The sequence below is a fragment of the Trematomus bernacchii genome, unplaced genomic scaffold (genome assembly GCF_902827165.1).
Source record: "Trematomus bernacchii unplaced genomic scaffold, fTreBer1.1, whole genome shotgun sequence".
Taxonomy (NCBI): Eukaryota; Metazoa; Chordata; class Actinopteri; order Perciformes; family Nototheniidae; genus Trematomus; species Trematomus bernacchii.
The window spans coordinates 11117779-11134985 of NW_022987973.1; the positions used below are offsets into that span (position 1 = coordinate 11117779).

The 17207-nt window shown below is 40.6% G+C and overlaps 1 protein-coding gene across 3 annotated transcripts in view; it reads right to left on the reverse strand.

Annotated features, from left to right (window-relative positions):
- ankrd11 (ankyrin repeat domain 11) overlaps positions 1-16382 on the reverse strand; it is a 103928-nt gene extending 87546 nt beyond the window's left edge. For all 3 annotated transcript variants that reach the window (XM_034116568.1, XM_034116567.1, XM_034116566.1), the window contains exon 1: positions 15963-16382. The gene's annotated coding sequence lies outside the window, so the exon portion shown is untranslated. The remainder of the gene's footprint in view (positions 1-15962) is intronic.
- Between the last annotated feature and the right edge of the window lie 825 nt (positions 16383-17207).

Consider the following 17207-nt stretch of genomic DNA (forward strand, 5'->3'; position numbering starts at 1 on the left):
GGAGTCATTTCAGACCTTCCTTGTATTCTGCCAGAATTGACTGTCAGTGTCCCTCTTCTCACTTTGGACATGCTTGAGCCACACTAAAACACTCCTCTGAGATTTCTCCTTTCGGCTTTATTGAAGATCTGTCTGAACACCAGAGCATGGTGTGCATGAATAAAAGCAGTGGGAAACTACTGCAAAGCACACAGAGTGGGGAAATGGCAGCTGCAGTCTGTGGTTATGCAAGTATACTTTAAATCACGGCACTCGAGTTGTCATTGACAATCAACAAGCCACATAACTATCTATCTGAAGCAGAGGACACTTGATCTACTACTATTAACACCAATTGCCATTACGGGCAGCATCAGTAAAATCACCCAAGCACTATTATTGTGTATGTTATTATTTACTCACATTGGGGCAAAGGGCTTTGATCTCCCAGATGAAAAGTCAGGGACAACTCTGTGTGCACACTATAGGGCAGAAAATACAGGATAGTGGCCATTCAATACAAAAGCCTAGTATATCATTTAAAGACATCAAATTCAATTCTCACAAGGATATGAGAACAGCAGTGCTAGTATTATGACACAAGATGCAGATGGCTTGTGAGTCGTTTAAATGCACACTCTGCAGAACCCTGCTTTCTCCCTCACGTGATTCAAAAACCTCTCCACACTTTTGCTTTCTAGTTGAATCTAGGGACATTTTGTGTATTTATAAAAAACTAAATCAGAGAAATAAATGTGCGCAGTAAAAAGGTCCTAGTGCTCTCAGCATTAAATAAACAAGATGCATGTACTTTTTACTGGACCATTTTTGAAACAGAAGAACATCTACTCAGGAGACAGACAATTAACTGAAATCGCAAATTTGCCAGACTCATAAATATCAGTTGTGTGAAATGTAATGTAAAGTAACATGATAAGTATCTTGCTGCCCTTAACATTATCTCAATATCTCATTATCGGCTACACAAAATATATCACATCTGTTCTCCATTTTTGCCACCTTAAGGCATCATAATCTACAAGCAGAGAAAAGCAGCATGCTTAATATGCATATTTACATCTGGGACGACAAAAAAGGAGATGGCAACTAAACTATCCCACAATCCTCTGCAGCAATTTGAGAGAGAAAAATACCAAGGCCGTCGTTGTGTGCGCAGTTTACTATGATTTCTGTCAAAGGAGGAAACAAGGCAAACTGTTAAGTCCAACGCCCTTAGCTTCCTGCAAGCAGTGCTTCCTGAGGAACCAGAGCTACTGCATAGAGGTGGAGGAGACTGTCAGAGAGTGAGGGGAGACGAGCATGTGAGGATGCAGTATGCAAGCGTACTGCTGTGCTTCGAGATGGGAAGAAAATTAGAGAAAGTGGAAGTAGAGGTGGAGATAGAGCTGAGGTGCTGAGGGTGAAAAGAGAGGACGAGGGGAGAATAGAGCCAAGTGTGTGAGAGAGCAGCATAACAGCGCACCACAGGGCCGAGTTCAGCAGACCATTGGATCTGTCCAACAATCACACAGAGTGATATGATTACATTCAACAGGAATGTTGCACGTACAATGAGTGTTTGTGCAAAGCAGCTATAGAGTGTGGTGATGTGTTTGTATGTGCATCATAACAGCATTTGCTTTAATCACTGGAGAAAATCTGAAAAAAAAATTATCTTTTAGTTTAAATATATCCTTTTTTATTTTTAGGCTGATGGACCAAAAAACCAATTTTTCCATCAACCAACGACTCCAAATTTAGCCCTTTTTTACTTAATAATTAAATCTGTAAAACATCCATAATAGAACAGCTGTAGCTTTAAATAGTTTTTCATTCTGAACCTTTCTGCAAGGGAACGTTTCTTTCACAAAAGCTCAACGGTCTTGCCACATGGCCGAAAAATGTAAACCTTGGACAACTATTGTGGTATGAACCAAAACATAACCTCTGACAAATATAAGTTAAAGAAATGCTTATGGTAAAATACATGAATATTTGCAGCATACATTAATGGTGGGGCTCTAATATCCAACATTTGACAGGAAAACCAAAAGGCAATTTTAATGCAGGAGGCCATTCAATTACACCAATACCACCTGTCTTCCAGGTGGGGTTTTCCGACACCATAGACCATTAATGTAAAGCTACAATCCACATTAAACTTTTTCTACATTTATCCTAGCGTCCATACTTACTCAGCGATTTCCAGGCCCTTAAACAATTAGAAAAAGCTTCTGAACCCTGGGGTTATGCTTAAGTCTGGATTGGAAGGAACATGGGCCTTCAAAAACAACGATGAAACAACCACTTTTCTTTCTTGATTGGGTCTAATCAGTCGCCTTAGCTTTCCCTGATTTGTCACGCCCCTATCATGTGACACAAAGAAATGACATCAGCCTTGATTACTGCGTGACTTCAAGTGGGTAATTTAACAAGGATAACAAATTACAGGCATTGCCAACCTTCTTATATGCTAGCAGCTGTCGTCCAGGTAAACTCTGTATTTAATAATCATTCTTAACTATTATTCAACTGATTTGAGAATGTGTGCCAAAAAGATAGAAGCAGATCCTAAATATCAAACAGGACCTTTTATTATACAGGCACGATGATACTCCGTAACTAAGCAACCAACCACTGGGTAGAGGATATGCTTCCTGTTTACACCGGCACGCCATGTGAATGCTAATGTGATATGTGTTTTCATGCTTTTTTAAATAAAAGATCATCATTTCTGAAATTACCAGTGTTTAGAGAAATAGTTTCTTTTAAAGAGCTGTTCCAAAACAAAAACATAGCCGTGTGGATGTAGCCAAAAACTAATCGGGCCTTGAGCTTACACTGCTAACACAAGTTTATTAACCAGTAGGAATTTCTTCTCACAAGCTCCGTATATCAATGTGTTAACCTGTTCCACTCTGAGCCTGTTTTTCAGGTCTCAGGCTCGAAAATGACATTCCCAGAACAAATGACCATATCTTCCCTTCTAAAAGGGTTAAATTAATAATCTTTTCTCAAAGTAATGATAAACCTGTGAGTTGGATGTAGAAGTGTCAGAATCAATATAAATGTTTTTTATTTTAAAGAAAATTCAGATTTTACATAGTAAAAAACTGTAAATTATAGTGTCCGTCCAAAAATTATTTTTTACAGATAGTGAAAACTACCCTTGGATGATGGGTTAGTAGACTAAAAGCTTTAGGAATCCAAAGTACAACATATAATAAGTACCCTGTATCAAGATTGATGCAAAACAAGTGACATTTGACCTTTTTAGAGAGATTTAGCCAAAAACTGGGCCATCTGGGGTCATTTGGGTGGATTTGACCTATCTCTGGCCCCCCTTGCTCGATCTGGTTGGTTGACATACCCTTGTGACCGTTAGAGCCAATAGAATCGAAGGAGGAGACTCACATAGACACACATTATAAAGAAAAAATGTTGCCGCTTCGCGTGTGGAAAGCGAAACTAAACTGGAGGAATGTCTCCTTCTGGAGTTTGGAAACTAAAACGCAGTTGTATTGCTTATGGATTATCAGAAATAATTTCAAAGAAGGCACAGACACATAGGATGAACCTATGGATTAACTGCAGCATCGTTTTTTTATCGTTTTAATGCCATTGAAGACCACTTTTGACCAAGGTGAGCCATATTTACATGTTTAGCTTCTTGGCTCCACATGTGATGATGTACGCTTTCGTTGATAGCGTCGCGAATGTTTATCACTGAGTGTTGAGGTGGGCACCGTTAGATTCAGTGTCTCCAGGACACCAAAAAATAGTGTTTGGTTGTGCATCTAGGATAAGTAATAAGGGAGTTCTGAGTGAGTTTATGTGCCTTTGTCGGTCCCGTTTTTTCGATCGAGGCTAATTCAGAGGCTGAGTGCTAGCATTGTGGGTTTTTTTTGAAAAAAAAAATTAAAAAGATCAGTTAGCTGAGTTTCTTCCCGTTACATGGATATAACACATTCATAGTTTTATTCAATATTAAGATTCCTTAGACGTTGTTTCCTGCAAATGACGCGTTTATCCGCCCGGTACCGGGGGGAAGGCGTGAAACAGGTTAAAGACACTTTAGAATGTATTACTACAACATTTTTATGTAAAGCAATTTCAAGATTAAAAAACCTACATTTAAAGCTAGGAACTGAATATTTCTGTTTATATGAAAGGACTAGCAGTAACAACAGGTTTACATAATGTGTAGCACCTGCACTAAGGCGCCGTTTACACGAGGAGAAAACTGCTTGTATCTGCATAGTTTCGCGTGCGTATATAGCCCTATTATTTACACGAGGCCGATAGAAACTGACCCCACAAACGATAACGGGTCCCAAGGTGGATAGATTTGCAAACGAAACGCTCTGGGGGGTCAACCGAGTCTGTGTAATCACCTCTATACGAATATTTCCTGAAAAAATAGCGATAGCCCCAACTCTCCTGCTCACTGCTGTAGCAACTATCAAAAATAGCTGTGTTAATTAAACGCACAAGGGGTTCTTGAATGAAATAATATTATAAAAGGCAAACCAGAATTGTTAATGCGCAATATACTCCTTAAACAAAATAAACAGAGTCAGATTTCATGCATTGATCCATTATATTGACAAAGGTGCGATCTCACCCGGTGTTTGTAGAGAATATCTCTCTTTCTGAGCAGGTCCTCTCCACAGAGACGTGCTTCTTGGTCGGTCGATGCAATATCCACAGATTCGGTTTATTTCAGTTAACTTCCCCGTTGCATTTATCCATATGCTGAGGAAATTACTATATCCCGCTGAATACCAGCAATCGCCACACACTTCCTCCTGTCAGTAGCTACTGCTAGTGCTACTGCTACTGACCATGCTACAGATATTAGTGCAAAATCTACAGCTCCTCTACCACAACCATCAGCAACAAGTGGACATGGAGAATTACATGAACTACATGTTGCTAAATCCACCGCGGGGCTTAAACAGAAGGGTAGCCATGGCAACATTGCAGCGGGGCTGCTCGGGCTGCTCTTCTTCGCGGCTTTTGGTGTATTTTGGCGGAAGTTACAGCGCCACTTACAGTCCCGGCATATGTACTACAGCGTTTCCAGCGGCCTCGTTTGAACAGACACGTTAAATGAAACGAATGCATGTGAACGGAAGACTTTTTTGAATACGCATACTGTGCATAAACGCAAACGTTCCCGTGTGAGCGGGGCCTAAAACATGCATAAACATCGCTATGATCTTTGAAGGGCTAAACTTTTTCTAAGAAAACAGTAAATTCAAACAGGATATGCAGTGATTGTGAGAACTGGCTTTGCATAAGTAATGAGGAGGAATAAAACACTGTCCTACATCCACACCAGAGATTACACTGCTGGCTGCTGTTTCTATAAAAAGAATCACTGCAGGGAGTATGAGTGACACAGGCACACACACAACCACACACACACACACACACACACACACACACACACGCATAAAAAAAACAGATGGGCACAAAAACAAGTCGATGTATTTATAGGAAAGAAGGTTCTAGTATAAAAGAGGACTTTAAAGATCAGAGCCTGGTTAACTCTAGTCGACCAGTCAAAGATCTGTGACTATTCCTGGCCTTGGCAGACAAACGCAGTGAAATGCTGGAAAGATTATTGGTAGCTCTAGGACAGCCTAAAATGTCTTCTATATTTCCTGTTCTCCTATTTTCTACTTCTCTTTTAGACTGCTTCCTTTCTGGGCAAAACAAATAACTAGGTGAAGTGGTTTCACAGTGTGCAACACAGACATACAATGTGGATCTACCAGCTTTAACACAAAGGCCAAACACATAGCGGCCTGTAGCTTTAAGAAGTGCCACATATTCAGGAGGGAAAGTCCCTGAGCAGGCTGACTGAGGATGATGTGATTTTCCACTCCCTGCTGACTGCTCTGGTTAAACACAGCTACTTCCTACCCGGCACAGAGAAAAGACAAGACCTTTTATTTTCACCTTATCTGACTTGACAACATTGTTTTGAATATGATTTAGGACTGCAACTTATGATTAGTTTTACTTTGTTTATTCTGTTGACTATTTTTTAGATGTCAATGTTGCATTTCACAATTTTTTACAAGACACAGCAATGTAGAAAGTAAGTGTGTGAGCTAAAATTGGAAACACCACATGTGTTGTCATTCCGCTTCTTGTATCAAAGAGAAAGTAAAGTGATGATCACACTTTCAAAATCATATGTTTGGTCTGTCAGAAGACTTTATGAGCATGAAAGAGTGATTCTATTGTAGGTCACTATGCAGCAGCTTAGAAATTATTGTTGCTGACAGTAACCTTAGCTGTAAACGTAGCATTGCAGTGTGTGTAGAGTGTTTTTGTTGGTGAATAAATGTTAACAACTCCTAAAAGCCCAAGCAAGGTTCATATTTCCTTTTAGCAACAGACGGATCAAAGTAAAGGGGGTGAGCCCAAAGCCAGCAACAACTACAACGGCTTACAGTCACACTTAAGGTGGGCTGACCTTTAAGGTGGACCAGCTATTCTCACTGTAGCACGCTGCTCCTCACCACCGGAGATCCAGAGCTTTCCTTGTAAAAACTCTGCACGCTGACGTTTGCCAACATAAAAACAAAGATATACATACTGGCACTGAAATAAAAAATAAGCAATATAATGGATCCAAAGGTGAGTCGTCGTTTCCTAACACCGAAACGAAAAAAGTAGGAAAAAATGTAATCATTATTCTATTGGTTTTTCAATCTGGAAATACTAAAAGGAAAACTTTCTAAAAGCACAGACCTCCCTTGCGATACCTTTTTTACCATCCCATAAGTGCGTTCAGAATCCATGAGGTGGAGGAATAATTGCCGACACTCAAAGTTACTGTTAAAGGGGCAGCATAACCTTTATTTTTCTCCCATCCTGTTATGTGCTGTTTACACGAGAGCGCAAACGGTTGTATCCGCTACTTTTCTCTTCCGCAAACGCGGAAACGGACCCCGCAAACGATAACGGGTCCCAAGGTGGATAGATCTGCAAACGGAACGCTCTGGGGGGCCAAATGGCTCCGTGTGTACGCCCTATACGATCATTTCCTGATAACGATGAAGCCATAGCCCCACCTCTGCTGCTCACTGCTGTAGCATGGTCAGTAGCTACTGGCTACTGCTACTGACCATGCTACAGATGTTAGTGCAAAATCTACAGCTCCTCTACCACAACCATCAGCAACAAGTGGACATGGAGAATTACATGAACAGTTGAACTACATGTTGCTAAATCCACCGCGGGGCATAAACAGAAGGGCAAACATTGGCAACCATGCTCGGGGGTCTTCTTCGCTGCTTTTGGTGTATTTTGTGGCGAAAGTACAGCGCCACTTACAGGCCCGGCATATGTACTACAGCGTCTCCATCGCTTTCGAGCGGTCTCGTGCGGAAGTACAGCGCCACTTACAGGCCCGGCATATGTACTACAGCGTCTCCATCGCTTTCGAGCGGTCTCGTGCGGAAGTACAGCGCCACTTACAGGCCCGGCATATGTACTACAGCGTCTCCAGCGCTCCCGAGCGGTGTCATGTGAACGGAATACTTTTTTGATATCGTATTCGGTTAGTTTGCGTTTCGTATGCGTTTGCGTGTAAATGGGGTCTCAACCCCTCTGGGTCGTCTCTTTTGTTATCTAATGTTCGGGATTTGAACACGCAGTCCTGTAGTTCGAGTACTTAAAGTGTCACTAGGAGCTACATCAAAACAGAAGTCAGATAATAACGATATGTCCTCCAATGTAACAACCTCTAGTTGGTAACTTGCCTGACATTGTATTGGTGCTTAGGTCAGCAGGCAAGATGATTATTTGGTGTATGTAAAATGTATCAAAAGCCAAAATATTGAATAGCTGTATTTAATACTATGACACAGTATTTGATCATTATGGCATGTTCTCATGGAGACATTCTTGTATCCTTTATCTCAATGATCACAAATAAAACAGTAAAGTCATGCTATTCATTTCAGTTTTAACAGGATTTCTGTCCAGAATCTAAATAAATAAGCCATGACAAAAACAATCACAAAAGTAATTAAACTGTCTGGAAGCTATTAACCATAAAATATGACGAATATAAAGTACAAAAAGGCGCATCAGAAATAGGTGTAACAGTAAAGCGCAGTTAAAACAGACAGTGGGATGAATCACAGCCTCTTTATAGCCACCGGCTGTAAAGAAAGAAAAGAGCTGAGTGGGGAAAATGCATGTACTGGTCAGAAAGGGTGCTTAGATCCTTTGTGTCGAGTAAACTGCCCCACAGTATGCGGGGGGCGGGGGGGGCAAAGTATGGCTGCGTGTATTGGTGAGCAGGGGCATGGGCCCCGACTGACGGACCTCATCTCTTTGGTATTTAGATACGGGTGGGATGTATTCACATCCCACCCGCACAGGCGCAGAGGCCCATCTCCCCACAGTCCTCCCCTCCCCCTTCCTGTTGTTGCATTTCAATGTAAATGGCTGGATGAATGGCTGCAGCTGGCCCATCAAAAGGCCGGCCCTGCTGAAGGACCTTGGGGATTGAGATTCAGCCAGGCCACACCACCTCTAACCTCCCCCACCCAACACTTCGTCCTAACACCCAACCCCCTATCTCATCCTAAGGTTTATGCCCAACATGAAAGAAAGATAAAAGCTAAAAGTTGTTTGCCTCTTGGAACAACACTTAGCAATTATTGTTATGGCAATAAATCCTAGACCATTTTTTATCTGTATTATTATGTTGCATTGTTGGAGAAGCCTGAGAAGCCTGTGACCTAAGATTTTCAACGACATAATTACTCTGTAGCTATGTTAGTTTGACAATAAAGAACCTTGAACCTTGAACCTTGAGGGTGACAAAGGTTGGTTTGACTGGACACAACATCCTGCTCCATCTCAGTGAAACAAAAAGCATAAAAATGCTTTCACTTTTAGGAGGAAAAGATGCAAAGCCAAGTGTCTCCGGGCAGGTAAGGCTGTCTCGTCTTTTTTCCTGCGTGTCAGCAACAGTCTGAACAGACCAGAACAGCCGAGCCCAGAGGGACACATCACACAGACGGTCTCTGCCACCCGCTCCAAGACCTGGCCGACTAACCTCAGAACATTACCAAAGCTATGTATGGATAATACATCATCCCATGCAGCCTTCTGCTCAGCAGCAAATCCAATCAAAACAAAAACGTTTGTGTAAAGAGTACATGTATATGTATATAAATGTCATGTTCTTAAATGTTATATGTGAGGGACTACGGATGGAAACTAGCTCAAAGCTAAAATCCGGCATGTTTACGTTTTTAAAGCATTATTTGTTTTTAATGTTCATCAATGTGCACTGTCCCTCGTCAAATAAACGATTAAATGAAAAAAAAATAACCCTTAATTCATGCCTGCCTAGAAGACTGAGGCCCACAGCCATTTGTCTAATAGCTTACCTACTCAGGTAAGTCTAGTGTGAACTACACGCACAAAGGGAAAGGTTATTATTATATCCAAGACGTTGTTCTATATCACTGTTCTCTAAGATAAACCATTGAGCAACTAATCTGATATTGCAATAGTTGCAAGTCTATGAAAAGTATGTTGATCAAAGTATAAAACTACTGGAATGATGTGAATAAGGTTACAAATTATATCAGCCATTAGTAAATTAACAGGGAGACAACCTTGCACCTATAACGGCTAAACTTCTTTAGGATGTTTCCGAATAAAACTAAGGCAACAACCACACTATTACATATCTGTTTTAAAACTTTTGCTATGTTTATGTCTAGCCTCCAAACACATCCAGCGTTTTCTAACACCTATAAAGAGATGATTGAAAATGCGGCTGACCCTCCTTTAGTTAAAAGATTCTGTTGTAGTCTTGACTGCCGTAGACATCTGAAAAACGATGTTACCCTATTCCCTTCCTTATTGGGTCTTACAAGTCATCACATGTTGTTCCCTGACTTGTCACAGTCCTATTACGTGACACGTTTCCCGAAGAAAGCAATAGACATCAGCCTTGACTAGCAGTGGTTAAAGTAACAAAACCGGTTGCAGGCCTTGCTGACTTTGTTGTTTAAGATGGCAACAGTTACACAGTTCAATTTAGCATTTTATAATGCTCATACTGCCTACATCCACAAACAAGATATTTTTGAGCGATAGCAACAATTTGCGTGTCAGCCCTACATTAAGTGGCATGTATAAGCATGCCCACTGTACGTAATTGGTCAAACAAACAACCTTTTACATAAATGTATAACAACTACATTTATTAGTGGTTCTTAACATAATCTTATCATGTGGTTTTGAATACTTATATCAATATGGCAACCAAGCCAAGTTGTTGGTTAGCCGATGTTATAATGTATTTTTGCTAGAAATGCCAAAATATCAATCTACGGGAGTTTACTTCTGTGTGACGTTTTTAAAATGTTTTGTATATTTAAAATTCGTATCAAGCATATCACTATGTTTCAAATAAAAAACAAGAGCACAACATTTTATTTTTCTGAGCTTTGATCAGAGATCAGAAGTCAAGTCCGTTAAAACCACTTTTCTGGAGGAACAGCAGCATGCCAGAATAGAGATCGTGTCCCTTTGATGTGCAAGAGACTCAGGGAAGAGAAAATATTATCAAGAGCAGAGCAGTGGAAGGTTAGGAAGTAAGCACAACCTATCACGAGTTAAAGATGCTATCAACCACCAGGACCTCCTAAACCCCAAAATGAGGCTCCACAGTCCCTGAGGGAAACCGCAGGATTGGGGCCCGCCATTTTGTTCCATTTTACTTGGAGGGTAGAGGAGGGGGCAAAGGCTGAATTTCAAAGGGCTTCAGATGCCATTCGAGTCTCCGCAGAGATTGTGCTGGTAGAATAGCAGCTATAAAAGATTTACACAACTCAAACAGGGAGGATGAGAAGGGAATGAGGGAGAAACAGAGACAGAGAGAGAAAAAGAAAGGCAGAGACAGACAAAGAGAGGCAAGAAACAGGAGCAGCCATGCTTGTTTACCTAAAAGGACCACTCTCTCAGCACAAGAGGGGGGAGGGGAGAGCCTGCCCGGACAGAGGGCAGGCAGAGTGGGTGCTGGAATTGCAGCAATAGCCTTCTTCCCCCTCTTACAACTAGCTGTATAATTCTTCAAAATGAATCTCAAGAAGATGGTTTCTCAGCCCATCAAGGGAGATATTGCTAAATGTACTGCACACTGTCAGCATCTTATCATTATTATCACGTGTTTTAAGTGGGCAGAAAAAGATCCACCATTTGCACCCTTAACAATCCCTAATTTATATCGAAACGTTTTTGTGGAACTGAATGCCTACTACTTTCTGATCAAATGCTGTTTCCACAACATTGTATGGCGCAGCTATCTCTACTAAACTTGGTCTTTTTTTGTTTCCAATTGACGAAAGTGGAGAATAGTAAATGTAACTTTTATTTGTACAACCTTAAATCGAGCAAATGGAAGATGCAGACCAATGGTGGTCAGAGAAAAGCAATCCAAAGTGGTCATGTACATCCAAACAATCCACCCAAAAACCATAAAGATCCGCACTCTGTAGTTACCTTAAGTGTATTTTAGTGGCCCATCCACAAATTACTTTTTGACCAGCCATGACCTTTCTTCAGTCCGACCCACAACACAAATATGTTGTAGTCAGAGAAGAAAGGTTTAAGCAAACGTTATGTTGAAGATGTTCAGCTGAGAATCCCGCAGTGACAACATGTAGAGAAAACATTTTCTCAATGGATGGTCCATAAAATGCCAGAAAATGTTGACAAATGCCCATCGTAGTTACTAAAACCCCATGGTTCTTTAAATGTCTTGATTTCTAGGGCTGTCGCCAGTTAGTCGACTAAACTGGAAAGCCCCTCAGACTTCATTCAGAGCTGTGCCTGGTCATTAAGTTAATCTTATCAGGCAAGTGCAGGGTCTCCCACACATAGACTTTACTTGGGCGTCCGCCAAAGTATATTTTGCATGCCCGCGAGCACGACGCTATCTGCGATCGATTAACTACCCCTCCTGTACCTGTTCGCTCTGCTATCGCGTGAAGGATCTGCTTCCCCCCCCCCGTTCTCGGCTACCACCACAAGTAGATTTCAGATCTGAGGGAAACACTGCAAGTGTGAATCTTTCTGAGCCTGTAAACCCCCACAGGGGGACATGCAAACTCTGCAGGTGAAAAGTTGCCTCCATATCCACAGCCGGCCGAGTGCACATCATAACAAAACACGGAGGTTATCCCCTACAACGCGTGCGCCTTTCTCATAATCGGAGGAAAACAGCAGCAGTGAGTCAGGCCTATAATATATCATTTCTGACCTCAGAAAACGTTAAATTGATGAGGGCGTAATACGGAGGTTTTTCCCCCCCGATTCGCATATTTTCGGTGTTTCCTTTTGCTGTGTTTTTATTGGTTTGTCATATTCAGATAAGAATGAGAGAATAAATTAACTAAATGTTCAGTGTGTGTCTTCACTGCTTGTTCCAACACACATTAAAAATCCTTACCGGAGCCTCTGCTGTTTATTTTATATTTTGTGAAGCACAACTTACAATGATTTTATAATAACGTTCTTTCTTATAATAATAATAATAATCATAAACGTGTGGCGATAGTCAACTAATCGCCAGAACTGACGACTATTGGTCGACTACTAACATCTTTAGTTGAGGGCAGCTCTATTGATTTCTCAACAAAAGCATGCAACATGCAGGAAATTGGTGTGCAGTTTGACTAATGTGGTATTCTTGTGGATTTAGTAAGCCTTGCTGTTAAAACAGGGTATATGCAGGAATACTGAAGTCAAATTTAATACATTTTAAGACCTTTTTTAAGACCCTTTCCATACATTTTAAGACCTCATCGCCACTTCGAATTCCAACCGGTTACATTGGCGACACTTTACCTCACATTTACTATACAGTTTTGATTGTAAGATAGCACAACTAAACAGCTTGTGATAACTCCTTATCATAATTCAGATAGAACAAAGCACAAGAGAATGAATTGTGTGACCAACCCAATTCAAGGTTTATTAGAAAAAGAAACCATTAGAAAGTAGTATTTGATTTAGGCATTGTTCCCAAGAGATGCATACTTGCATTTCCCCATAACGATGTTGTTTAACAACCGGCGTAAACGGGCCTTCGCGCGCTATCAAGCAGCAGTCAGTCAGTGAGCGTGCGATGTCCTGTTCAGATGACATCAAATCCAATGGGATGCCATAAATAAAACTACACAAAATCACACTACACACCTACGCAATGATTACATTCAGGCAAACTTTAGAATACTACCTTTTTGGACAATTTATATACTTATTGAAAACAAGCTACAACATTTAATACCTTGGAAAATGCCGTTTAATACTTTTTAATAGCCTTAATTTTCGCTAAATTGATTTATCAATTTTTAATACTTTTTAAGACCCCGCAGACACCCTGTAAAAAGTTAATATGCAGAGTCATATTTAGAAGAATGATATCTGCTTAGCAACTACTGCAGTGGTCTCTGCACATTTTTTAAAAACTGCCTTCTCTAGCACATCATCCCTGACATGCATAACATATATTCATACTTTCATGCCATTTGTACTCAAACTCTGGTCTTTGGGTCTATGAAATTTGACTGTCAAGCCACCCAATCACCACAATCATGAGCATATTGTGCTTAAGCTTTCACTTTTGTTAAGTTTTTTTTAAAGAGGCAGGGACTCAGTTGTGTTTGTCTACAAATCAACCTGTCTTTCACAAAAATATATTGTGATCTACTAAAGAATGAGATGGCAAGCTAACATATTAAGATGGAGGAAGAACATGGCAACCAGGCTTGTTTAACAACAGCACTTTGTTAGTTAATGTTCTGCATCCGGTCAAAACGACTATTAATGGAGCTTGAGACACAAGGGCAACTGTTAGGCAATGGAAGATAAGACAAATAGAATTGTTGCCTGTTTTTCTATGAGGCCTGCACAAAACATATAACCCCAAGCTACAATCACAGCTCATGAGCTTTCTGACCCAAGCACAACTCCATTTCCTGTTGCAAGCAGATGGCAAGGTTTAATTCTCTCTCATAGGACTTTTGGAACCGGGGCAAAATCTAGCGATCGCTAATGGGAACCTGGTGGTACGCAAAGTTCAGGAAGGCCAAATAGCATGGCACTGGTCCTTACTCATGACGAGATATATTTTGACTGAAATATCCCTGGTATGTATATATATTATAATTATTCTGCATTAACGGCAAATATCAGCATTAAATGTCATTCATTTTGATTAAGGTGACCACACAACACTGTCCTCCATACTGTCTTGGAATGGCTACTTATGAGTAAAAAACAAATAGGTTAAAATATATGCACATACCCATTATATAAACAGAACTGTGAAAAATGTGTTAACAGCATATAGTACAAGACCATAAAAGTAATGTATTGACACACCATGTGTTAAAGACAAACTTTAGTTTAAATGAGATTGTCATTCCATGTGTGGGTTATCCCACATTCACAATGTAAACACATGGGTGATATATGGTAATGTTTTACAGATCCTGTTTCTCAAAATAACTCTGCTAAATCTTGTTTGTTTTTAAATCCCACACATCCTAATCTCTTTGTATAACAGAATTGGGCATGTGATACCATTCGAGGCTTTAACTATAGCACAGAGAAATAGGACCTACGCGAGCTCAAGGGAGACAGAGATATGCATCACTGCCTCTGCAGTGTAGTCAACATGAACGCCCCAACAAGCTAAAACACTCTCAGTATCTTGGTGGAAAACACCACCAGCGGCACTGCAGTGTTTTCCACAGCATTGGTACTGCACCAAAGTCAAGAGCTTCTCCTCCATATTCCAGTTCAGCTCAAATCCACCTCTTGTTGTGCCCCTCCTTTATATGACATTTAACACAGAAAACACAGGCACTCCACTGAACTAACTTGGGTAATTGTGACAGGTATCCATCCACGCAGTTCACTGTTAGTCTAACTATACAGGCACTTGCTGATAAATACAGATAGCCTGTCTGGGAATTTCGAAGCACTGTTCTTTAAATAGTCCTACAAAGCACACACATGTTCTTTGTGGGTTTAGTTCAAATAACCTAACCTATGCTTACCTTATAGACAGGCCACACATCCATTTTACTTTAGTGCTGGAACAGACCAGCAAATGGACAAGACATAGAGCTCATGAGTGGAATTTATGACGCTGGGCACACTTAACTGGAAAAGCAGGTAGGCTAGTATTGCTCGAGATCAATCGCCAAATAACTAGTGCAACTGTGACAAGCAACAATATGTAAACATCTCGGTGTTATATCACACTCTTCTGACAATGCAATGATAATTAGTGTCAATGGTATTACACGTGTTCCAAGGGGCTAATACTGAAAGTAACCAACACATTTGAGCCAAACATTACTGTAAAACTTACTTAAGATGGACAGTGTAAGTTAATAAATGTTTGCTTCCAAGAAAAGCCTAAAAAAACACATGCTAGTCTATTAGTATCCATGTATACATATTGTATCAATGTATGCACCACTAGTTGCTTGGTCAACACATTATAATCTTGTCCTAAAATGTAAACACTTAAAATGCCAGGCCTATCACATATGGCGACGTATTTAAAACAAGCGAGAACGTGTAGAAACAACTGAACAACTAACGTTACACCAAACTGAAAAACACACTTTTTAAACGACAATATCAGCACAACACAGCTACGCATACCCATAGAAAGCCTGCATTCAAAGAGAGCAGCACACTACAAACGTATGTCTATTTTCAGTCAACACAGAGTTATATAAATATATACGTAACATGTAGCACATAATAAATGTTAACAGTCCTAAGTAAATGAAGAAATTGCAAGTTGACCTTTGACGCACAAACATCAAGCAGAGTTTACCATGGGGGCAGCAAGTCAGTTTGTTGTTGTTAACGCGTGAGCTATGCAGGAACATCAAAATGAGACTTACCTCTGACTGAATTTCCACGGATTCAAATAGATTTTGAATCTTAATTGTTTAGTCAACGCCGCGATGTTTTCGCCCGATGCTGGATGGTCCCATTTGTCGCCGTCGGTTTAGTAAAGACTGGCCCGGAGACATCCGCATAAACTCACGACAACCATCGCAGCTCGAAAGCAGCTCACTGGAATCGAGGCTAGCGATAGCTTGATAACCATGTAGACAAACAAACAGACGTCCAACGAAAAAAAACGAAAATATCCACGAAAAGTCGTTTACAGCGTAGCTATTTCGTCGTCACCGCATACTACGAACCTTTAACACTCCACTCGTGCTCTGGTAGTCTTGCTTGGGTGAACGTAAACCATCAAAAGATCATGTTTTGTTTCGATTTAATCCTCTCCGCCAACCCATTCGAGCGGTTTTCAAGCGGCCTTTGACTTCACTGTATGGACGCTAGGGACAGAAACGCTGTGTGAATGAAACGAGCGATCTGATTGGCCACGGCGCAGTGGGCGGATCCCGTTTCCGCACTAGATGAAACTGACGCCATTTTGGCTCTACTTAGCATCCTGCTCTCGCTTCAAAACAACACAAGCAGGGCTCCAACGTGGCTGACCGCAGTCTGAGTCCACAGTTTCACACGAAAGAGCCCACACTCCATTATATAGTTGGAGACCAAGAGAAGGAAATGGAGTACAGAGCCATTTGGATGCACTCGTTTTCCACATTTCTAGGAACCTTGAACTGTGTTTTTCTCGATATGTGGTTTGTGTGTAATTAGATTTTTCACAGGCTTTCTCATATGCAAATGTTGGTACGCTTTTTAAGCATTTTGAAGCTGCAAACTAAGGCCCTCGCTCAAACAATACATTTCACAACAGTATCACTGTGATCAGTAGCCTATTTATTTTCGACATTGATGAACTGTAAAGGGGCAAGGGCCGAGTGACAAGTAACTTTACTCAAGGACTTTTAAGTACAATTTTGACTTTACTTGAGTATTAATAATGGTAATAATTATATTACGTAGGCCTATTACATTTTATTTATTTTACACTTTAAGTGAGCCTGCCTTTTTATATACAAAATAAGTGATATGGTGTAGTGCTAAACTACCCAGTTGTAAGCATCTAGCATTTTGTCCACATTGACGAATTTCAACATCGGAATAACCTAACATAATACATTTAGGATTTGAATATGCCGGTTGTATTGTTACTTTTTAGTATGTGATCTGAGTAATTATTCCGC